Here is a 24,679-nt window from a genome sequence, read left to right as displayed (position 1 = left end):
TTGACAATATGAAGCAGCAACAGCATAATGTTCAATTCATGTTTTAGAAATAGAAATAGAACTTTCAACATTCATTTCCAATAGTATTCTACTTAATCAGGTAAAAACTGCTGAATGAGTCCAAAAACGCTCTGTGATCACCACAAATCATGGAAACGGGTATGATGTGCCTTTTTGCATTAGGTTTTCTCTGTCGTGTTGCATTTGATCCCACGAGTTGGTCTGATACCAGCTTTAGCATCTGCAGTGCTCTCACACACTTACTTAAACAGCCACGCAGGCATGCAACTACACACACAGAGGGAGAGAGATGCATCTGTCACTAAGCCAGCTACTGAAACAGCTGTAGAGTCAACTTTTTATCTGGAGAGATACAGAGATACACCTGCCGACTAAATCCTCAGGCTCAAACATCCATAGAAATGTGTGTACACAGCTCTCATGACCTGAAGTGCTAGTCCCACACGCACAATTGCTTGGAAGCACGCGGGAACACACACATACACACACGCACACGCACACACACACACACACACACACACACACACACACACACACACACACACACACACACACACACACACACACACACACACACACACACACACACACACACACACACACACACACACACACACACACACATACTCAAACAGATATGCTGCTTCACACAAGGACAGCCACTTTAACAGCAGTAGAGAACGAAGTGATGTTTTGTTTTCGTGATTTATTTTTTAAATACAACTATTTGAATCTGCTTTCGCCCAACCGGTACCTAAATAATTGATCCAACAGTCACTTCTGTGTTTATTGACCTATGACCTCCTGGTTAGGATTCTCCTGGCTGCAGTTTGGCTGTCGCTATTATTGTGGTGCTGAACTTGGGGACGCCGATTCCTTTGCTGTCCACATTAGTGGTACTGACTAGCTGCTCTTATGCAGTACTTTAGTATCGGACCTTTTACTCGTGTGGCAAACAATCTGAGCACTTTTCTAGTTTCGAGGCCGGTTTCCCAGACACAGATTAAGCCGAGACAAAAGTCTTTCAGTGGAGCAGCATAGATTGAGTCTAGGTTTTGGGAGTAAACAACACTCCCACTTGACTTCCCCCTACTAGCTCTGACTTCCCCCTACTAGCTCTGACTTCCCCCTACTAGCTCTGACTTCCCCCTACTAGCTCTGACTTCCCCCTACTAGCTCTGACTTCCCCCTACTAGCTCTGACTTCCCCCTACTATCTCTGACTTCCCCCTACTAGCTCTGAATTTACTGATAGCTACTTTATTGAAGAACAATGCACTTACTATGACTGTGATATGTGGTTGTCCCACCTAGCTATCTTAAAATGAATGCACTAACTGTAAATTGCTCTGGATAAAAGTGTCTGCTAAATGACAAAAATGTAGGTGTTTAATTAACCCAAACATGTGTTAGGTCAAGCAGCCTGTGGAGGTATAGAGCCAGCCCTGTGGGTGTGTTTGGTGAAGTTAGAATTTTCCAGTTTAAGGGTTAAGGTTAGGATTGGGGGAGGGGAAACTGATCCTAGATCGGCACCTAAGGGACTCTTATCCTGGAGCGTACTTATGTACACGATTTACTGGTATTGACCAACAGGGGAAACTGACTGTATATATTGTTTGTAGTCTATTTATTTGTCAACAAAATGGTTAGAATGTATTTCACAGTCCTGATACCCCCATTTGATAAATTCACCTCAGTCAATTAGGGGGGAGAGGACAGCAACAGAATAGAACAGAATAGAACAGAATAGAACAGAACAGAACAGAACAGAACAGAATAGAACAGAATAGAACAGAACAGAACAGAACAGAACTGTTACATCTGCTCCTGCCACACCCTCTACTTCTCATCCTGGACCTCCCTAACCTGCCACCACTCCCCCAGTGCTCTCTCTCTCTCCCTCTCTCTCTGTGTGTATGTGATTGTGTGAGTAGAGACAGGTGTGCTGGAAGCTGAGCAGATTCCCACCAGCTGCAAACTGTTCCATAATCAAGAACCCTACAAATACTCAGTCCTGCCACTTCCACGCTGCCAGATCGTAGCCTCTACTCAGTCAGTCTGCATTTCTAGCTGTTTGTTGCTGCATAGATTTTGTTATCCTGTTGTCCCTGTTTTCCCTAGCCTCATGCTGCTTTTTCTCTCCGCTACAGTCCCGTCTGCTTTGACTCTGGTACCTGTCTCCAGTCCCTCGTCTCCTCAGTCCTGCTTCCCTGCCCTGGATCTTCGCTCTACTGCTTCATTGGATTCCACTCCAGACCTGCTTACCCGGTTCCTAATCTCCTTACCCCCAGTCTCAGCCTGGATTCCCTACTACCTGCCCAGATTCCCCTGGACTGCACCCCATCTCCTCTCCTGCTTTAGGTAGCCAAAAAATTAGGTAACCAAAACATTGGTTAACCCAGCAGACTTAGATATTCTCCACCAAACCCTCGCCGGCCAAGGCGCCCTGCTCGAGCAACATGACCGAGCCTTGAAAACCCTTCTGGAGCACATCAAGGAGTTTTCACTGCACTTTTCTGACCTACAGGGCTGAACCTTCGCCCAGAGCTCACAACCAGTCCCAAGTCCTTCTCCTCTTCCCCGTGAGCCATTTGTTCCGACTCCCAAGCATTACGTTGGCATCCTCGGAGCTTGCAGAGCCTTTTTGGTACAATGTTCACCAGTATTTGAGCAACAGCCCCACTCTTATGCTAGAGAACAGGGCAAGGTTTCCTTCCTGATTAGCTGCCTTCGTGGAGCAGCACTCTCCTGGGCCACGGCGGTGTGGGAGAGACAGTCCCCCATCTGCTTCTCCTACTACAGCTTCACGGAGGAGATGAAGAAAGTCTTCGACCACCCGGTCTGTGGTAAGGATGCCACTAAACGACCCCTGTCCCTCCATCAAGGCCCCCATAGTGTTGCTGAGATGGCAATCGAGTTTCGCACCCTCGCCGCTGGAATGAGGAGGCCCTTCAGGGACCATTCCAGAATGCGCTCACTGAGACCATGAAGGACGAGTTGGTGTCCAGGGATGAGCCTGATGGACTCACTGATCATCTCTCTCGCCATCTGCATCGACAACCGTCTCCATGAGCATCAGAGGGAGAGGGTAGGTAGGGTTGCATGGCCCATAACATTTGCTTCATTGCCTTGTCCTCCTTCTCCGACTGCATCCCTTCCCAAGGCTCTTCCTGTACCCATGCAGCTCGGCTGGGCCCGTCTCTCTCCAGAGGAGAGGCAGTGCGCGAATCAGCGCAAGGAGCTGCATATACTGTGGCCAGGTTGGTCACTTTGTTTCCACTTGTTCCCTGCGTCCAGCAAAAGAGGAGGCTTGGCAGTAGTGGGGGATATACTGTTGAGCCAAATCGCCTGCCCATCTTCTCCCAGACCCCTGCTTGAAGGCAATCTTGTGTGGCAGAGCCAGGCTTTTCCTCTGTCTGCTCTCATCGATTCGGGCGCCGACGAGAGCTTCCTGGACCAAGATGTCGTTACCCAGTTGGGCCTGGACACTGTCCCACTCGATTCACCCCTCGATGCCAACGCTCTCAACGGACAGCTCCTCGCCTGTGTCTGTGAGAGAACCGTCCCTGTCATCCTGCATCTCTCTGGAAAAGATCAGTTGCCACATAATCGACTGTCCTCACTCTACCCTGGATCTTGGCCATCCACGGTTAAAGCTACACAAGCCACAGAGTGACTGGGCCCCCGGAAAGGTAACCAATTGGAGTTCATTTTGTCACTCTAATTGTCTACATTCTGCCCTTCCCCCTGCCTTGTCTGTGTCCCAGTCCATTCCAGAACCTCCGGACCTGTCATCAGTTCCTCCCGAATATCACGATCTAGCTCCTGTGTTCAGCAAGCACCACGCCCTGTCGCTGCCGCCTCATCGGCCGTACGACTGCGCCATTGACCTCCAGCCTGGAGCTCCTCTCCCCAGTAGCCGGTTGTTTAACTTCTTGGAACTATAGGGGGTGCTGTTCCGCATTAGCATATTTTGGTCTCCAAATTAAACTGCCTCGTGCTAAATTCTTGATCGTACAATATGCATATTATTGTTATTATTGGATAGAAAACACTTTCTAGTTTCTATAGCCGTTGGAATTTTGTCTCTGAGTGGTACAGAACTATATCTACAGCACTTTTCATGACAGGGGTCAGATTTCAGAAATTTTTACCCCTGATCTGGAGTCTGTTTTTAAGGTGACAGTGAATGCTATGAAGAAACCGACACTGCCTACGTCTTCCTCTGGGTGTCTGTACGTCATCACGTTTTGAATGGAGTCGATTGCACAATCACAGCCACTATAAAAGAACAAAATGTGGAGGTACCTCCCTTTCTCGTCGCGCGCCTGAAGCGTGAAGGACATCGGACTTGCCTCATTCCAAATCGTTGTTTAGCCAGCAATATTTCTCTGGTCATGTTTTTACTCTTTATAGTTGTTAAAAACATCATAATGTAGTTAATTTGAACCGTTTTATAGCAATTTATATCCGTTTAGTGCGATTCTGAGGAATTTCTTTGTCGTGCACTTTCTAGCTTTGGGAACGTTTCGGGGTCTCGGTCGTTGTTAGTGGACATTTCGAAGGACAGAGGACATCTATCGACCAAAAGAAGATTACAACATAGAAAGGATACATTGCCCAAGAATCTGATGGAAGAACAGCTCAAAGTAAGCAATATTTAATATGATAAATCGTTGTTCTGTCGAAATATTTTAAACGCATATTTCGCCATTTTGTTTGTTATCGCGTCACTTGGCGAACCCTGTATTGAAAAGTAAGGATAATTTAAAAAATGTAAGTCAGCGGTTGCATTAAGAACTAATTTGTCTTTCGATTCCTGTCAACCCTGTATTTTTTAGTCAAGTATATGATTAGCTTTCGATTAAACTAGATCACTCTGAAAGCTGACGTCCCTCATTTTGATGCTTGAGTTGCTACTATTTTCATTGTATAACCACGGTTTTGTATGGCTAAATATGCACATTTTCGAACAAACTGTATATGTATGTTGTAAAATGATGTTACAGGAGTGTCATCGGAAGAATTCTGAGAAGGTTAGTGAAAAAATTAATATATTTTGGCGGTGATTACGTTATAGCGCTCTTTGGCTGGAATCGATGCTCTGGTAACGTTTTCACATGTGGTATGCTAACTTATCGATTTATTGTGTTTTCGCTGTAAAACGCTTAGAAAATCTGAAATATTGTCTGGAATCACAAGATCTGGGTCTTTCCATTGCTATGCTTTGTCTATTCTTATGAAATGTTTTATTAAGAGTAAATTGGTCATACACGTTGCTCTCTATAGTAATTCTAGTCGTCTTGTGATGGTCGGTGCAATTGTAAACTGTGATTTCTACCTGAAATATGCACTTTTTTCTAACAAAACCTATCCTATACCATAAATATGTTATCAGACTGTCATCTGAAGAGGTTTTTTCTTGGTTAGTGGCTATCAATATCTTAGTTTAGCCGAATTGGTGATAGCACCTGAAGTAGTAAGAAACTGATGGAGTTAGAAAAGTGGTGTATTTTGCTAACGTGTTTAGCTAATAGATTTACATATTTTGTCTTCCCTGTAAAACATTTTAAAAATCTGAAATGGAACCTTTATTCACAAGATCTGTATCTTTCATCTGGTGTCTTGGACTTGTGATTTAATGATATTTAGATGCTACTATCTACTTGTGAAGCTATGCTAGCTATGCTAATCAGTGTGTGGGGGGGTGGGGGGTGATCCCGGACCCGGGGTAGAGGCTCGTTAGAGGTTAACCTCTCTCGCCTCGAGCACGAGGCTATGGAGAGGTACAGTTGAAGGCAGAAGTTTACATACACTTAGGTTGGAGTCATTAAAACTTGTTTTTTAACCACTCCACACATTTCTTATCATTCACTGTATCACAATTCCAGTGGGTCAGAAGTTTACATACACTAAGTTGACTGTGCCTTTAAACAGCTTGGAAAATTCCAGAAGATGTTGTCATGGCTTCTGATAGGCTAATTGACATTTGAGTCAATTGGAGGTGTACCTGTGGATGTATTTCAAGGCCTACCTTCAAACGCAGTGCCTCTTTGCTTGACATAATGGGAAAATCAAAAGAAATGAGCCAAGACCTCAGAAAGAAAATTGTAGACCGCCAGAAATCTGGTTCATCCTTGGGAGCAATTTCCAAATGCCTGAAGGTACCACGCTCATCTGTACAAATAATAGTACGCATGAATAAACACAATGGGACCACGCAGCCGTCATACCGCTCAGGAAGGAGATGCAGGTACGGAAACAGGTACAAAAAAGTATCTATATTCACAGTAAAACGAGTCCTATATCGACATAACCTGAAAGGCCGCTCAGCAAGGAAGAAGCCACTGCTCCAAAACCGCCATAAAAAAGCCAGACTACGGTTTGCAGCTGCACATGTGGACAAAGATCGTACTTTTTGGAGAAATGTCCTCTGGTCTGATGGAACACTAATAGAACTGTTTGGCCATAATGACCATCGTTATGTTTGGAGGAAAAAGGAGGAGGCTTGCAAGCCGAAGAACACCATCCCAACCGTGAAGCACGGGGGTTGCAGCACCATGTTGTGGGGGTGCTTTGCTGCAGGAGGGACTGGTGCACTTCACAAAATAGATAGCATCATAAGGCAGGAAAATTATGTGGATATATTGAAGCAACATCTCAAGACATCAGTCAGGAAGTTAAAGCTTGGTCGCAAATGGGTCTTCCAAATGGACAATGACCCCAAGCATACTTCCAAAGTTGTGACAAAATGGCTTAAGGACAACAAAGTCAAGGTATTGGAGTGGCCATGAGAAAGCCCTGACCTCAATCCTATAGAAAAGTTGTTGGCAGAACTGAAAAAGCGAGCAAGGAGGCCTACAAACCTGACACTGTTACACCAGCTCTGTCAGGAGGAATGGGCCAAAATTCACCCAACTTATTGTGGGAAGCTTGTGGAAGGCTACCCAAAACGTTTGACCTAAGTTACACAATTTAAAGGCAATGCTACCAAATACTATTTGAGTGTGTGTAAACGTCTGACCCACTGGGAATGTGATGAAAGAAATTAAAGCTGAAATAAATAATTCTCTCTACTATTATTCTGACATTTCGCATTCTTAAAATAAAGTGGTGATCCTAACTGACCTAAAACAGGGAATTCTTACTAGGATTAAATGTCAGGAATTGTGAAAAACTGAGTTTAAATGTTTTTGGCTAAGGTGTATGTAAACTTCCGACTTCAACTGTACATCCAGGATTCTCTGGTTGCAGGACTTATCAAGCCTTCCTCCCCGGTGGGTGCTGTTTTTTGTTGTTGTGAAGGATAGGTCACTGAGGCAGTGCATAGACTTCCGTTGGCTGAATAATATTGTAGTAAAGAACAAGTACTGCTTGCCACTCATCAGCTCTGCTTTTGACCCCCTCCATGATTTCCCGGTGTTCACCAAAACCAACCTCTGAAATACCTACCACCTTGTCCGCATCAGAGAGGGACGAGTGGAATACTGCGTTCAACACACCACTTGGTCACTGAGTATTTGGTCTTACTAACGCCCCTGCTGTTTTCCAGAACCTAGTCAATGATGTGATTGGATGCTTCGTTTTTGTCTATTTAGATGACATCCTGATTTTAAAAAATATAATAATTCTCCCAGCAACGTGTTCACCAAATTCTTCAACGGCTGTTGGAGAATAAGCTTTTTGCTCAAGCTGAAAAATGTGAGTTCCATGCTGCCTCAGTGTCTTTCCTGGGTTATATTATTGCACAGGGACAGTTGCGTATGGACCCCGCCAAGGTCATGGCAGTTACAGAGTATTTCTTGGGGTTTGCACATTTTTAGACGTTTCATCCGCAACTACAGCCGCCTGGCAGCACCGCTCACCACTCTCACCTCCACCTCTGATCCATTGAAATCCTGAGGCAGAGGCAGCATTCCTGGAACTCAAGCGTCGCTTCACTTCTGCCCCGGTCCTCACTCAGCCCGACCCAGAACTCCAGTTCATCGTGGAGGTGGACGCCTCTGACACTGGGGTAGGTGCTGTTCTGTCTCAACGTTCCCCCTCTGGTCAGAAGGTCCACCCTTGTGCGTTCTTTTCCTGTAAGCTCTCACCTGCAGAGAGGAACTTTGACATCGGAACCCGGGAACTCCTGGTAGTTAAGCTGGCTCTTGAGGAATGGCGTCACTGGCTGGAGGGCTTGTACCCACCCCCCCTTCATTGTGTGGACTGACCATTTAAAAACCTGTCCTACATCCAGACCGCCAAACGTCTGAACTCCCGGCAAGCCAGATGGGCCTTGTACTTTGGAAGATTCAATTTCACACTCACTTATCGCCCCAGTTCGAGGAATACCAAGCCTGATGCCCTCTCCCGCCAGTTCACCACCGGCAACACAGGTACCAAGCCAGAAGCCATTGTGCCATCCACCTGCATCGTTGCCACCATTGCCTGGGAGATCAAGTCCTGGTTCCGCCAGGCTCAGCAGAACCAGCCTGACCCGGGTAACGGTCCTAGTAATGTTCTGTTTGTTTCAGATTGTGTTCGCTCTGTTCTTCGATGGGGCCATTCTACCAACCTCACCTGTCACCCTGGTATTAATCCAGACCCTTGCCTTCCTGCGTCCAGCGCTTTTGGTGGCCCACCATGGAGAGGGATGTCCGGGAGTTTGTCTCAGCCTGCTCGGTATGTGCCCGGAATGTGCCCGGAACAAAACCTCCACTAAACCCAATTCCGGTCTGCTTTGCCCTCTTCCCATACCCAGTCGCCCCTGGTCACACATAGCTCTGGACTTCGTCACTGGCCTTCCCCCATCTAACGGTAACTCCGTCATCCTCATCATTATTGACAGATTTTCCAAAGTGGCTCACTTCATTCCCCTCCAAGCTCCTGTCCTCCAGGGAAACTGCAGACCTGCTAGTATCCCATGTGTTTTGTCTGCATGGCATTCCCACTGACATCGTTTCCGACAGGGGACCCCAGTTTACCTCCCAGGTATGGAGATCCTTCTGTTCAGCTCTTGGTATCAATGTCAGTCTTCTGGATATCACCCCCAGACAAACGGCTGGACCGAATAGGCCAACCATGAGATGGAGACTGCCCTACGCTGCGTGACTTCTGCTAACCCTTCCTCCTGGAGTGCTCAGCTACTCTGGGTTGAATATGCTCACAACACCCTCACCAATGCCTCTTCAGGTATGTCACCTTTCCAGTGTGCTCTGGGTTATCAACCCCCCCTTTTTCCCCGGCCAAGAGGTCGAGGGCCCCTTTGTCCAGGACTATCTGCGCTGTTGTCATTGTACCTGGAGGAAGGCCCGGGTTGCCCTTTGTGCCTCTGACAGGACCCAGTCCCAAGTCAACCGTCGCCGGGCCTCAGCCCCAGTCCTCCCCCTCTGGTCAAAAGGTATGGCTCTGGGGCCTCCCGGGTGGCGCAGTGGTCTAGGGCACTGCATTCCAGAGCTAGCTGCGCCACCAGAGACTCTGGGTTCGCGCCCAGGCTCTGTCGCAGCCGGCCGCGACCGGGAGGTCCGTGGGGCGACGCACATTTGGCCTAGCGTCGTCCGGGTTAGGGAGGGTTTGACCGGTAGGGATATCCTTGTCTCATCGCGCACCAGCGACTCCTGTGGCGGGCCGGGCGCAGTGCGCGCTGACCAAGGGAGCCAGGTGCACGGTGTTTCCTCCGACACATTGGTGCGGCTGGCTTCCGGGTTGGAGGCGCGCTGTGTTAAGAAGCAGTGCGGCTTGGTTGGGTTGTGTTTCGGTGGACGCATGGCTTACGACCTTCGTCTCTCCCGAGCCCGTACTATCTTGAGACAAGATAGTAATTACTAGCAATTGGATACCACGAAAATTGGGGAGAAAAGGGGGTAAAAAAAAAAAAAGTATGGCTCTTATCGAAGGACCTGCCATTGAAGGTGGCATCGAAGGAACTTTCCCCCCGATTCATTGGTCCTTAACCCCTCTGCTGTGCGCCTGAAACACCCAGCCTCTCTCAGGATCCATCCTACATTCCATGAATCCCTGATTAAACCAGTCTGCTCCAGCCGCCTGTGTCCTTCTGCAGCAGCTCCCCCCCCCCCCCCCCCCCCCCGCGGCTGGCAGTACCTGGTGGACTGGGAGGGATACGGGCCTGAGGAGCGCTGCTGGGTGCCCCGCTGTCACATTCTGGACCCCTCACTCTTATGTGATTTTCATACCCTACACCCAGATAAGCCCGGTCGGGCGCCAAGTGGTGTCCGTGGAGGGGGGTACTGTTACATCTGATCCTGCCACGTCCTCTACTTCTCATCCTGGACCTCCCTAACCTGCCACCGCTCCCCCAGTGCTCTCTCGCTCTCCCTCTCGCTGTGATTGTGTGAGTGGAGACCAGGTGTGCTGGAAGCAGAACAGATTCCCACCAGCTGCAACCTGTTCCATAATCAAGAACCCTACAAATACTCAGTCCTGCCACTTCCACGCTGCCAGATCGTAGTCTCTACTCAGTCAGTCTGCATTTCTAGCTGTTTGCTGCTGCATAGATTTTGTTATCCTGTTGTCCCTGTTTTCCGTAGCCTCATGCTGCTTTTTCTCTCCGCTACAGTCCCGTCTGCTTTGACTCTGGTACCTGTCTCCAGTCCCTCGTCTCCCCAGTCCTGCTTCCTTGCCCTGGATCTTCGCTCTACTGCTTCATTGGATTCCACTCCAGACCTGCTTACCCGGTTCCTAATCTCCTTACCCCCAGTCTCAGCCTGGATTCCCTACTACCTGCCCGAGATTCCCCTGGACTGCACCCCATCTCCTCTCCCGCTTTTCAATAAAAACATTGGTTACCTATCCTTGTCTCCTCATATGAGCCTGCATTTGAGTTCCCCTGCTCCGCCCCGCGTAACAAGAACAGAACAGAAAATACTACAATACAGTATAATAGGGGTATTGTTAGGGATGAAATAGGGGTTAACTGTAAAGCATGCCCTCACGTCTATCATCCAGTGCCATTCCTTTTCTATCTCTGTCAATATGCCTTTTTACCCTTTCAAACTTCTAGGGGAGTCCTTCGTTTTCTATAGTTGCATATTTTCTACCTGGTCAGGCATGATAACGAGTGCAATAAAGGGTAGACATACTCAATTTTACTCTGTTCTTCCACTTTCTTCATCCAAAGCCAATTATATCAATGCATTTTATCCTTTCAAACGTTCAGACAAGTCTAGAAAAGGCCTTGGTTTGTGCATGATTACATGTTCTCCACGGACACATTATGTATCTGTCTCTCCCTCCCCCTTCTCTTCCTCCCTCTGTGCTGTAAGTCAGGTGTGATGGACAGTAGAGGGGTTACACAGCCATCCCTGCTCTCCACTGATAAACCAGAGGGCCAAGGATACATTATCTCACACACACACACACACACACACACACACACACACACACACACACACACACACACACACACACACACAGACAAACACACACACACACACACACACACAGACAAACATACACACCCGAGGTGCTAGATTGTGAGGGACTGTGGAGAGAATCTGATTACCCGACTGGCATAATTACTGTGGCCTAGATGTATAATCAGGGTAGAAAAAAGTGTCTGCCACACGCACACACACACACAGGGCTGACACAATTACTGTGTAATCGTGTAATCGACGATTATGGATGAAGACCGTCATGAAAATAAAATAACAGGCCATAACCGTAAAACATACACCGAACACACACCACACACCACGCACACACTGAGACACTAACACACACAGTCAGACCGGCCAGTAATCTTGTTCTTGAAAAGTGTCTGCTGTCATTATCATACTGTTGCTCTCATTACTCTAACTGGTGCCCCACCTACTGTTCATGTGTCTGCAGCACTCATTTGTCTAAAACTGCTCCATGGCAACAAGCTGCATCTTCTGTCTGACTATCTATCACACACAGCGTGGGGTGACCTTTTATGCGGTGTGTTTGTGTGTGTTTGTGTGTGTGTGTTTGTGTGTGTATTTGTGTGTGTGTTTGTGTGTGTGACCTTTATCTCTGTGTATCTACATTAATTGCTTCTTTCTGGCTAATGGGGAGCAAGGTGCTACATCTCTCTGTCACTATAACAACACTCATCCACGCATGCACGCACGCACGCACGCACGGACACACACACACACACACACACACACACACACACACACACACACACACACACACACACACACACTAATTGTAAGTTGTGTTTTTCATATCCTACGGAGCAGACAGAACTTTTGAGCAGAAGCAGAGCGCTAACGCTGTGTGTGTGTGTGTGTGTGTGTGACCATCATTACTCTATCTCTCAGTGATGTAACTATTTTTACCCAGCAGCTCTCACACTGAACCACAAGGCTAACAAGGAGTTTTATTCTCATAACTTGCACAGTGTGATACACAGTGTGATCTTGACGTGTGTGTCCACATGTATGAGTGTAGTCTGTGCACGTGTGTGAATAATGTGAGTATAATAATTGGCTGTGTGTATTGTAACCAGGGCGTAAGTGTAACAGTAACTAGGTCTGAGAGGAAGTGACATCACCGTTGTATTTTCTTGCCACCTCTCTCTCTGTTGACTTGTGGGACGGTTTTATAGAAAGATTTATTTCAGTCATGTTTTGAAACTTTTTCAAATAGCTCCAAGATAACAATTACAAAAAACTGTCATTAAATGGTGATAAGCAAAACAACTTTGTTGTTTTTAAAAGTGACCATATTCATAACATACAATTAGTAATGGATTTCTTTAAAGGGGTAATCCGCAGTTGAAACATTAACAAAGTGTCACCCCACCTCTCTTTTGGTAAAATACTGAGGGATGGGCCTGGAGAAATTAATGGACAGAGCTATGGATGCAAGGACTGACCATCCAAGATATCAAAAGGATAGTTTAAGCATTTATTTAGGCTACATGCAGTGTTTGTTTACATTTACAATGTTTACAAACATTGGAGTAAAACAAGGTAATATTTTGGGTTCTGATGGGGTACGACCATTGAACTAAGCTCATGAGGCATTGTAAATATAAGATATATTCTTCAAGAATCATCAGTGGGTATATACAGTGCCTTCAGGAAGTATTCATACGCCTTGACTTATTCCACATTTTTCCTGAATTCAAAATGTATTAAATATAGTTGTTTTCTCACCCATCTACGCACAATACACCATAATGGCAGAGTGAAAACATGTTTTTAGAAATGTTTGTACATTTATTGAATGAATATCTAATTTACAGAAGTTTTTATACCTCTTTTCTATGACACTCTAAATTGAGCTCATGTGCATCCAGTTTCCTTCGATCATCCTTGAGATGTCACTACAACTTGATTGGAGTCCACTTGTGACCAATTCAATTGTTTGGACATGATTTATAAAGAAACACAGCTGTCTATATTTATTGTCACATACACCAGACAGGTGCAGTGAAATGTGTTGTTTTACAGGGTCAGCCAGAGTAGTACAGTGCCCTTGGTGCAAAGTAGGGTTGGGTGCCTTGCTCAAGGGCACATCAATAGATGTTTTACCTTGTCGGCTCAGGTATTCGAACCAGCGACCATTTGATTACTGGCTCAACACTCTAACCGCTAAGCTACCTGCCGCCCATGAGGTCCCTCAGTTGAGAGTGCATGTCAGAGCAGAAACTATACCATGAAGTCTAAGGAACTGTCCGGAGATCACCGAGATAGAATTGTGATGAGGCTTATATCTTTAGAAGGGTATAAAACTATTTCTAGAATGTTGAAAGTTTCCAAGAGCACAATGGTCTCCAAAAATATGTATCTACCCAGACTCTGCTTGGATCTGGGAGCAACCTTGGATCTTGGAAACTGAGCAACCTTGGTCAGGGAGGTGACCAAGAACCCAATGATCACTCTGACATGAGATACAAATGTAACTATTTGGCCTTAATGCAAAGCGCTATGTCTGGAGAAAACCAGGCACAGCTCATCACCCATCTAACACCATATCTACCGTGAAGCATGGTGGTGGCAGCATCATGCAATGGGGACTGGGAGACTGGTAAGGATAGAGTGAACAATGACTGGAGCCAAATGGACGACTGTGTGATCACGCTGTCCGCAGCCGATGTGAGCAAGACCTTTAAACAGGTCAACATTCACAAGGCCGCAGGACCAGATGGATTACCAGGACGTGTACTCCGAGCATGCGCTGACCAACTGGGAAAGTGTCTTCACTGACATTTTCAACCCCTCCCTGTCTGAGTCTATAATACCAACATGTTTCAAGCAGACCACCATAGTCCCTGTGCCCAAGAACACTAAGGTAACCTGCCTAAATAACTACCGACCCAGAGCACTCACGTCTGTAGCCATGAAGTGCTTTGAAAGGCTGGTTCAAGGCCCCCCTCAACACCATCATCCCAGAAACCCTAGACCCACTCCAATGTGCATACCACCCTAACAGATCTACAGATGTCGCAATCTCTATTGCACTCCACACTGCCCTTTCCCACCTGGACAAAAGGAACACCTATGTGAGAATGCTATTCATTGACTACAGCTCAGTGTTCAACACCATAGTGCCCTCAAAGCTCATCACTAAGCTAAGGACCTTGGGTCTAAACACCTCCCTCTGCAACTGTATCCTGGACTTCCTGACGGGCCGCCCCCAGTTGGTAAGGGTAGGTAACAGCACATCCACCACGCTGATCCTCAACACAGGGGCCCCTCAGGGGTGCGTGCTCAGTCCCCTCCTGTACTCCCTGTTCAAACAACAGTGCTAGGCCTAATCACCGACAATGACGAGACAGCCTATTGGGAAGAGGTCAGAGACCTGGCCGTGTGGTGCCAGCACAACAACCTCTCCCTCAACGTGATCAAGACAAAGGAGATGATTGTGGACTACAGGAAAAGGAGGACCGAGGACGCCCCCATTCACATCGACGAGGCTGTAGTGGAGCAGGTTGAGAGCTTCAAGTTCCTTGGTGTCCACATCACCAACAAACTAACATGGTCCAAGCACACCAAGACAGTCATGAAGAGGGCACGACAAAACCAAAAGAAAAGATTTGTTATGGGTCCTCAGATCCTCTAAAGCTTCTTCAGCTGCACCATCGAGAACATCCTGACTGGTTGCATCACTGCCTGGTATGGCAACTGCTCGGCCTCCGACCGCAAGGCACTACAGAGGGTAATGCTTACGGCCCAGTACATCGCTGGGGCCAAGCTTCCTGCCATGCAGGACCTCTATCGCAGGCGGTGTCAGAGGAAGGCCCTAAAAATTGTCTAGGACTCCAGCCACCCAAGTCATAGACTGTTCTCTCTGCTACCGCATGGCAAGCGGTACCGGAGCGCCAAGTCTAGGTCCAAGAGGCTTCTAAACAGCTTCTACCCCCAAGCCATAAGACTTCTGAACATCTAGTCAAATGGCTACCCAGACTATTTGCATTGCCCCCCCCCCCTGTATTTTATACTGCTGCTACTCTCTGTTATTATCTATGCATAGTCACTTCAATAACTCTACCTACATGTACATTTTACCTCAATTACCTCGACTAACTGGTGCCTCCGCACATTGACTCTGTACCAATATCCCCTGTGTCACATCTTCTCCTGCTCCTCCCCTTCGCTATACAACGTCGCCAGAAAACTAACCACCGATCCTGAGATTCATCTTTACGCACAGCTGGCACTCATCATCACACGCGTCTATTAATCATTATGATTCACATCTGGACTTCATTACCTTCATCATTTCCTTCCCTTTATATGTCACGCGCTTATGTTCATTCACCAGTAGGTATTGTTTTTGTGTACCGGCTTGTAGCCACATGGAATTGTCTCGTTCCTGGTTTTGTTGTTTTATTAAACGTTTCACCTGCACATGCTTCCAGACTCACAGCTCCATTATTACACCCTGTATATAGCCTCGCATTTTTTTTAAATGTATTTTTTTTTTTTTAACTGCATTGTTGGTTAGGGCTTGTAAGTAAGCATTTCACTGTAAGGTCTACACCTGTTGTATTCGGTGCATGTGACATACAATTTGATTTGATTTGAAATACAGGCAAATCCTTGATGAGAACCTGCTTCAGAGTGCAAGCAACCTTAGACTGGTGCAAAGATTTACAGTTCCAGTCAAAAGTTTGGACACAGCTACTCATTACATGGTTTTTCTTTATTTTTACTGTTTTCTACATTGTAGAATAATAGTGAAGACATCAAAACTATGAAATAACACATATGGAATCATGTAGTAACCAAAAAAGTGTTAAACAAATCAAAATATATTTAATATTTGAGATTCTTCAGAGTAGCCACCCTTTGCCTTGATGACAGCTTTGCACACTTGGCATTCTCTCAACCAGCTTCATGAGAAATGCTTTTCCAACAGTCTTGAAGGAGTTATACTATACTATACTGAGCTCTTGTTGGTTGCTTTTCCTTCACTCTGCGGTCCAACTAATCCCAAACCATCTCATTTGGGTTGAGGTCAGGTGATTGTGGAGGCCAGGTCATCTGATGCAGCACTCCATCACTCTCCTTCTTGGTCAAATAGCCCTTACACAGTGTTTAACACTTTTTTGGTTACTACACGATTCCATATGTGTTATTTCATAGTTTTGATGTCTTCACTATTATTCTACAATGTAGAACATTTTAAAAAAATAATGAAAAACCCTTGAATGAGTAGGTGTGTCCAAACTTTTGACTGGTACTGTACATTCAAACAGAACATGGACCCCAAGCATACAGCCTAAGCAATGCTGGAATGGCTTCAAAACAAGAATGTGAACGTCTTTGCTCGGTAGCAGGTAGCCTGGCGGCTAGAGCATTGGGCCAGTAACCAAAAGTTTTTTAGCACTACACAGCTGATTCAAATAATCAACTAATGATCAAGCTTTGATAATTTGAATCAGATGCGTAGTGCTAGGGCAAAAAACTAAATATGCACCCCTTGGCGTCCCTAGGACCGAGTTTGGGAAACGGTGCATTATGGGGGTAACCAGCAAAATGTGAAATAAGTCAAGGGGTATGAATAATTTCTGTAGGGACTGTATCATACAAAAATGGATGTAGCAACTGCAGATTGCCCCTTTAAGGCATTATAAATGTTGTTTATTTCTCTCATTACTCCTACCATTAGAAAGGCCTCTTAATCCCATTGCACACATATAAACGCATGCACAAATGCGAGGCACGCGCATACATACATACACACACTCTTCAACAGTGATGGAGTGAAGAGGGGAAGCAGTGGAGAGGATGGAGGGATGTTTAAAGAGAGAAAAGAAGGAGGAGAGAGTACTTTGATAGAAAACCTCCAGGCTTCACTACCACCTGCTGTTTTCTCTCTCTCTCTCTCTCTCTCTCTCTCTCTCTCTCTCTCTCTCTCTCTCTCTCTCTCTCTCTCTCTCTCTCTCTCTCTCTCTCTCCCTCTTACAGCTAATGCTCTGAATGTTGCTAGGGACATTGTTTTGTATTGGAGGCTATACTGAGTCCTTCATCTTTCAAAACATGTGTGCAGTCCACTTTTTAACGTGCAATACTTTTTCAATTCAGGGTATTACCTCACCTAGATAAGCACCCCATGTCCTACATAATTTTTTGGTGTTGTCTGCAAACTTGTATTTTCCATTTTTCAGGGTCACAAAGTGAACAAGTTTAGGAACCACTGTTTGCAATGATATAAGTTGTTTTGTACTACAGTACAGATACTGAGTGTGTGAACCTCCCCAGAGGAATGAAGCAGCGTATCTCAACACTCTCTAAAGAAACACTGCTTCTTCTACCCTGGGTAGCCACTTACTGTTATTAATATGAAATATTTAATATCTATTAATATTTAAATGTGGTGAAAAAAAGACCCAAACTTTTACCATTTATCAGACAGAACAAAAGGGACATCCGGTGTGCGTGTGTGCATGCGTCTGCCTGCCTTTGTGTGCTTGCGTGCCAAGGACATGTGTGCGTGCGAGTGTGTGTGTGACGGTTTAGTCAGGAGTTAATCTGTTGATGTGGTCTTGAAACAGAATACTATTATAGTCCATTCAGTTTCCAGATGCCCAAGGCCCCAGGCGGAATTCTCCTCTTCCACTGCTCTTTTAGTTGTTATTTAACCAATTCATTGAGCAATCTTTGCTGTTGGTGCGACAATTAGCATGTACTGTGCCTTCAGAAAGTATTCAGACTCCTGGACTTTTTCCACATTTTGTTACATTACAGCCGTAGTCTAAAATGGATGACATTTTTTTGGTCGTCATCAATGTACACACAGAACCCCAAAATGACAAAACAAAAACAGGTTTTTAGATTTTTTGCTAATAAAATAAAAATTAAAAACGGAAATACCTTATTTACATAAGTATTCAGACCCTTTGCTATGAGACACAAAATTGAGATCAGATGCATCCTGTTTCCATTGATCATCCTTGAGATGTTTCTGCAATTTGATTGGAGTCCACCTGTGGTAAATTAAATTCATTGAACATAATTTGGGAAGGCACACTCCTGTCTTTATAAGGTCCCACAGTTGAAAGTGCTTGTCAGAGCAAAAACCAAGACATGAGGTTGTAGGAATTGTTTGTGGAGCTCCGAGACAGGATTTTTTATTTTTTATTTAACTTTTATTTAAATAGGCAAGTCAGTTAAGAACAAATTCGTATTTACAATGACGGCCTACCAATAGGCAAAAGGCCTCCTACGTGAACGGGGGCTGGGAAAAAAAAAAAGATAGGACAAAACACACATCACGACAAGAGAGACAACATAACACTACATATAGAGAGACCTACGTCTCGGAGGATTGTGTCGAGGCACATATCTGGGGAGTTTTCTGCAGCATTGAAGGTCCCCAGGAACACAGTGGACTCCATCATTCTTAAATGGAAGAAGTATGGAATCACCAAGACTCTTCCTAGAGCTGGCCTCCCGGCCAAACTGAGCAATCGGGGGAGAAGGGCCTTGGTCAGGGAGGTGACCAAGAACCCGATGGTCACTCTAATAGAGCTCCAGAGTTCCTCTGTGGAGATGGGAGAACCTTCCAGAAGGACAACCATCTCTGCAGAACTCCACTAATCAGACCTTTATGGTTGAATGGCCAGACGGAAGCCACTCCTCAGTAAAAGGCACATGACAGCCCGCTTCCTCTGGAGGAAACCTGGCATCATCCCTACGGTGAAGCATGGTGGTGGCAGCATTATGCTGTGGGAATGTTTTTCAGTGGAAGGGACTGGGAGAAAATAGCTCCTGAAAATAGCTGTGCAGTGACGCTCCCCATCCAACCTGACAGAGCTTGAGAGGATCTGCACAGAAGAATGGGAGAAACTCCCCAAATACAGGTGTGCCAAGCTTGTAGCATCAAATCCAAGAAGACTTAAGGTTGTAATCACTGCCAAAGGTGCTTCAACAAAGTACTGAGTAAAGGGTCTGAATATTTATGTAAATGTGCAACAACAAAAAACAACAACCTGTTTTTGCTTTGTCATTACGGGGAATTGTGTGTGGATTGATGAGGGTAATAAAACAATTATATCCATTTTAGAATAAGACTGTAACGTAACAAAATATGGAAAAAGTCAAAGGGTCGTATTACTTTCCGAAGGCACTGTATTTAGCTAATTTTTGTTGTTTAACTTATTTAAAGAATTTGTGATTGTATGGCGTCATCCGACATTCCTGCTAGTGTTCTGTTTCTCTCACTAGCTATCTAACTCTTCTTTCTCTCCATTTTTCTCTCTCCCCTCCTTCTCTGTCTCTCTCCCCTTCCCACCCCCTCCCTCCCTCCCTCCCTCCCTCCCTCCCTCCCTCCCTCCCTCCCTCCCTCCCTCCCTCTATCTCTCTCTCTCTCTCTCTTTCCGTCTCTCTCTCTCTCTCTCCCCCCCTCTCTCTCCCACTATCTAGTCATTCATCTCGTCACAGATTGCCTTCATAAATGAGTCAGTCTACCCAGACACAGCTCCATGCAACATGTTACACCCACAGGGGGAGTTAAGATATTTTGGCAGATTATGAAGTTTGTGACGTCATCTTAATTAACGAAGAGATGAAATGATAATGTTTAATTTGCAGGTCGGTTAGTTTTTGCCTGTCAATCGAGAGTCAATGTAAGTTATTTAACTACAGAATATGAGAGATGCTTTGATTGCCCTGTATTCTGTCAGGAGTAGAATGATGCTTGTCATTGTTTTCAACTTCACCTTTCTTACCTTCACCTCTCTCATAAGTGTTTCCATCACTACGTTACTGCATCTCGTCAATGGAGCAAACAATTATCATTTGGATCAAAAAGATTCTGACTTGAGTGACTTCCCCTCTGTCACTTTCTGGTGGAAGCAATGTTCAGAACATTGCAGGTAGAAATGTTATGTATAAAACGGACTTGTCTACCTCATTTCCTATTCTAAAGTGCATGACAGAGAATGTATGTTCTAAACAGCATCCATCTGAATATAGATCCCCCCCCAGGTGTTAAGGATAATACCTTGGAGTGCTGTAGCTAAGCGTTAATGAGTCGACCAAAGGTTCAATTAGATAATGAGGATCTATTTTATTCTCTTTCGATTCTATTCTTACGAGCTGCTTTAGATTATGAGATTGTCCCCTCTACTGTGATGAGAGCTAAGAGAAGTGAAGGGTTAATTGTTTGTGTGTGTGTGTGTGTGTGTGTGTGTGTGTGTGTGTGTGTGTGTGTGTGTGTGTGTGTGTGTGTGTGTGTGTGTGTGTGTGTGTGTGTGTGTGTGTTTAACTATACGTGTGGGGACCAGAAGTCTCCACAAGAATAGTAAACTGACAAAAAATTTGACCAACTGGGGACATTTTGTTGGTCCCCACAAGTTCAAATGCTATTTCTGGGTTAAGGTTAGGGTTAGGGTAGGGTTAGGGGTTAGGGAAGGTTTAGGGGTTAGGGAAAAAAGGATTTTGAATGGGACTGAATTGTGCGTCCCTACGAGGTTAGTTGTACAAGGCTCTGTGTGTGTGTGTGAGTGTGAGTGTGAGTGTGGGTGTGGGTGTGGGTGTGGGTGTGGGTGTGAGTGTGAGTGTGAGTGTGAGTGTGAGTGTGAGTGTGGGTGTGAGTGTGAGTGTGAGTGTGAGTGTGAGTGTGAGTGTGAGTGTGAGTGTGAGTGTGAGTGTGAGTGTGAGTGTGAGTGTGGGTGTGAGTGTGAGTGTGAGTGTGAGTGTGAGTGTGAGTGTGAGTGTGAGTGTGAGTGTGAGTGTGAGTGTGAGTGTGGGTGTGGGTGTGGGTGTGGGTGTGGGTGTGGGTGTGGGTGTGGGTGTGAGTGTGTGCAGCAGCTAGTTGTGCATTGAGGCTGACATGCTGACCAGACCGGACACGTTGCGTGCGCAAGCGTCGCAAAATAAATGTAGAAATCCATGTTATTCAATTGCACCCACACTGCTCGCGCGCGCCAACGAGCGTCTGCGACGCCAAGGGCTAAAATAGAACTCCTTTCTATTTCGATGCAGATCGCGCTGAAAGTCCTGCCTCTCCCATCTCCTCATTGGTTTATAGAAGCAGGTACCCACGTGCCATCTCCTCATTGGTTATACCCACGTGGGTGATTGAAAGACAAACTTTGTTGCCGGTTGTCGTGGTAATACTATGAAAGTGTAGATGCCGATCACCATATAAGTTCAAAGATGAAAAAGCCTGGAAGGAGGAGAGATGACTAGAAACGATTCGGTTGGCCGTTTTATGTGTGGATTAATTGTCGGAGTAGAGGACCTTGTGCATTTCAGGTAAAATAACAACTCAATGTTTATATCCCAGGGCAAATTAGCTAGCAACAGCAAGCTAGCTAAATAGGACAAATTAGCTAGCAAGTGCAAGCTAACTAGCTAAATTGCCATACATGTTTAATGCTTTTCGACCTGTCCCCAAATTAATGTCATTGGTTCAGAGTTTGTTTTGCTATTTTAACCTGCGTGTTGTGATCGCGTTTGGTGTAGGGGGACAAAATACATTTATGCACGATAGCGCACGATGGCGCACGCGCGCAGCCGGTTTGGGTTCCGTGTCAGTGTGTGTGTGTGTGTGTGTGTGTGTGTGTGTGTGTGTGTGTGTGTGTGTGTGTGTGTGTGTGTGTGTGTGTATTCTCTGTCTTTCTCCGTTCCCTACATACAGTTAGACTAGTGCCTGTCTCAGTGTTTGTCTCTAATGGCACCTTATTCCCTATTCAGAGTCACTATACGGGGATAAGGGTGTAATTTGGTTTGAGTCACTATATGGGGATAAGGGTGTAATTTGGTTAGAGTCACTATAAGGGGATAAGGGTGTAATTTGGTTAGAGTCACTATAAGGGGATAAGGGTGTAATTTGGTTAGAGTCACTATACGGGGATAAGGGTGTAATTTGGTTAGAGTCACTATAAGGGGATCCCCTACCCCGGACAACAGCACTGCCCTCCCCTCTGCTACTCGCCCAAGCCTTCCCCATTTCTCTTTCTCCCAAATACAGTCAGCTGATGTTCTTAATGAGCTGCAAAATCTGGACCCTTACAAATCAGCCGGGCTAGATAATCTGGACCCTTTCTTTCTAAAACTATCTGCTGAAATTGTTGCCACCCCTATTACTAGCCTCTTCAACCTCTCTTTCGTGTCGTCTGAGATCCCCAAAGATTGGAAAGCAGCTGCGGTTATCCCCCTCTTCAAAGGGGGGGACACCCTTGACCCTAACTGCTACAGACCTATATCTATCCTACCCTGCCTTTCTAAGGTCTTCGAAAGCCAAGTCAACAAACAGATTACCGACCATTTCGAATCACACCACACCTTCTCCGCTATGCAATCTGGTTTCAGAGCTGGTCATGGGTGCACCTCAGCCACGCTCAAGGTCATAAACGATATCGTAACCGCCATCGATAGGAAACAATACTGTGCAGCCGTATTCATTGACCTGGCCAAGGCTTTTGACTCTGTCAATCACCACATCCTCATTGGCAGACTCGACAGCCTTGGCTTCTCTAATGATTGCCTCGCCTGGTTCACCAACTACTTCTCTGATCGAGTTCAGTGTGTCAAATCGGAGGGTCTGTTGTCCGGGCCTCTGGCAGTCTCTATGGGGGTGCCACAGGGTTCAATTCTTGGACCGACTCTCTTCTCTGTTTACATCAATGATGTCGCTCTTGCTGCTGGTGATTCTCTGATCCACCTCTACGCAGACGACACTATTCTGTATACTTCTGGCCCTTCTTTTGACACTGTGTTAACAACCCTCCAGGCGAGCTTCAATGCCATACAACTCTCCTTCCGTGGCCTCCAACTGCTCTTAAATACAAGTAAAACCAAATGCATGCTCTTCAACCGATCGCTGCCTGCTCCTGCCCGCCTGTCCAACATCACTACTTTGGACGGCTCTGACTTAGAATATGTGGACCACTACAAATACCTAGGTGTCTGGTTAGACTGTAAACTCTCCTTCCAGACCCACATCAAACATCTCCAATCCAAAGTCAAATCTAGAATTGGCTTCCTATTCCGCAACAAAGCATCCTTTACTCATGCTGCCAAACATACCCTTGTAAAACTGACCATCCTACCAATCCTCGACTTCGGTGATGTCATTTACAAAATAGCCTCCAAAACCCTACTCAATAAATTGGATGCAGTCTATCACAGTGCCATCCGTTTTGTCACCAAAGCCCCATATACTACCCACCACTGCGACCTGTACACTCTCGTTGGCTGGCCCTCGCTTCATACTCGTCGCCAAACCCACTGGTTCCAGGTCATCTACAAGACCCTGCTAGGTAAAGTCCCCCCTTATCTCAGCTCGCTGGTCACCATAGCAGCACCTACCTGTAGCACGCGCTCCAGCAGGTATATCTCTCTAGTCACCCCCAAAACCAATTCTTCCTTTGGACGCCTCTCCTTCCAGTTCTCTGCTGCCAATGACTGGAACGAACTACAAAAATCTCTGAAACTGGAAACACCTATCTCCCTCACTAGCTTTAAGCACCAGCTGTCAGAGCAGCTCATAGATTACTGCACCTGTACATAACCCATCTACAATTTAGCCCAAACAACTACCTCTTTACCTACTGTATTTATTTATTAATTTATTTTGCTCCTTTGCACCCCATTATTTCTGTCTCTACTTTGCACTTTCTTCCACTGCAAACCAACCATTCCAGTGTTTTTTTAGTTTTTATTTTACTTGCTGTGTTGTACTCACTTCGCCTCCATGGCCTTTTTATATTTTTATTTATTTATACATATATTTGTTTGCCTTCACCTCCCTTATCTCACCTCACTTGCTCACATTGTATATAGACTTATTTTTTTTTTCACTGTATTATTGACTATATGTTTGTTTTACTCCATGTGTAACTATGTGTTGTTGTATGTGTCGAACTGCTTTGCTTTATCTTGGCCAGGTCGCAATTGTAAATGAGAACGTGTTCTCAATTTGCCTACCTGGTTAAATAAAGGTTAAATAAAATAAAATAAATAAATAAATAAGGGTGTAATTTGGTTAGAGTCACTATACGGGGATAAGGGTGTAATTTGGTTTGAGTCACTATATGGGGATAAGGGTGTAATTTGGTTAGAGTCACTATACGGGGCTAAGGGTGTAATTTGGTTAGAGTCACTATAAGGGGATAAGGGTGTAATTTGGTTAGAGTCACTATAAGGGGATAAGGGTGTAATTTGGTTAGAGTCACTATACAGGGATAAGGGTGTAATTTGGTTAGAGTCACTATAAGGGGATAAGGG

General features: G+C 45.5%; 1 protein-coding gene across 1 annotated transcript in view; it reads left to right on the top strand.

The window, feature by feature from the left end:
• The window catches only part of LOC139581844 (zinc finger matrin-type protein 4-like), a 104,146-nt gene that overhangs the window by 2,686 nt on the left and 76,781 nt on the right, over window positions 1-24,679 (top strand). The window lies entirely within an intron of this gene.

The sequence above is a fragment of the Salvelinus alpinus genome, chromosome 7 (assembly GCF_045679555.1).
Source record: "Salvelinus alpinus chromosome 7, SLU_Salpinus.1, whole genome shotgun sequence".
Taxonomy (NCBI): domain Eukaryota; kingdom Metazoa; phylum Chordata; class Actinopteri; order Salmoniformes; family Salmonidae; genus Salvelinus; species Salvelinus alpinus.
The sequence above is the reverse complement of the archived record's forward strand: the minus strand, read 5'-3'. Positions and strand labels throughout refer to the sequence as shown.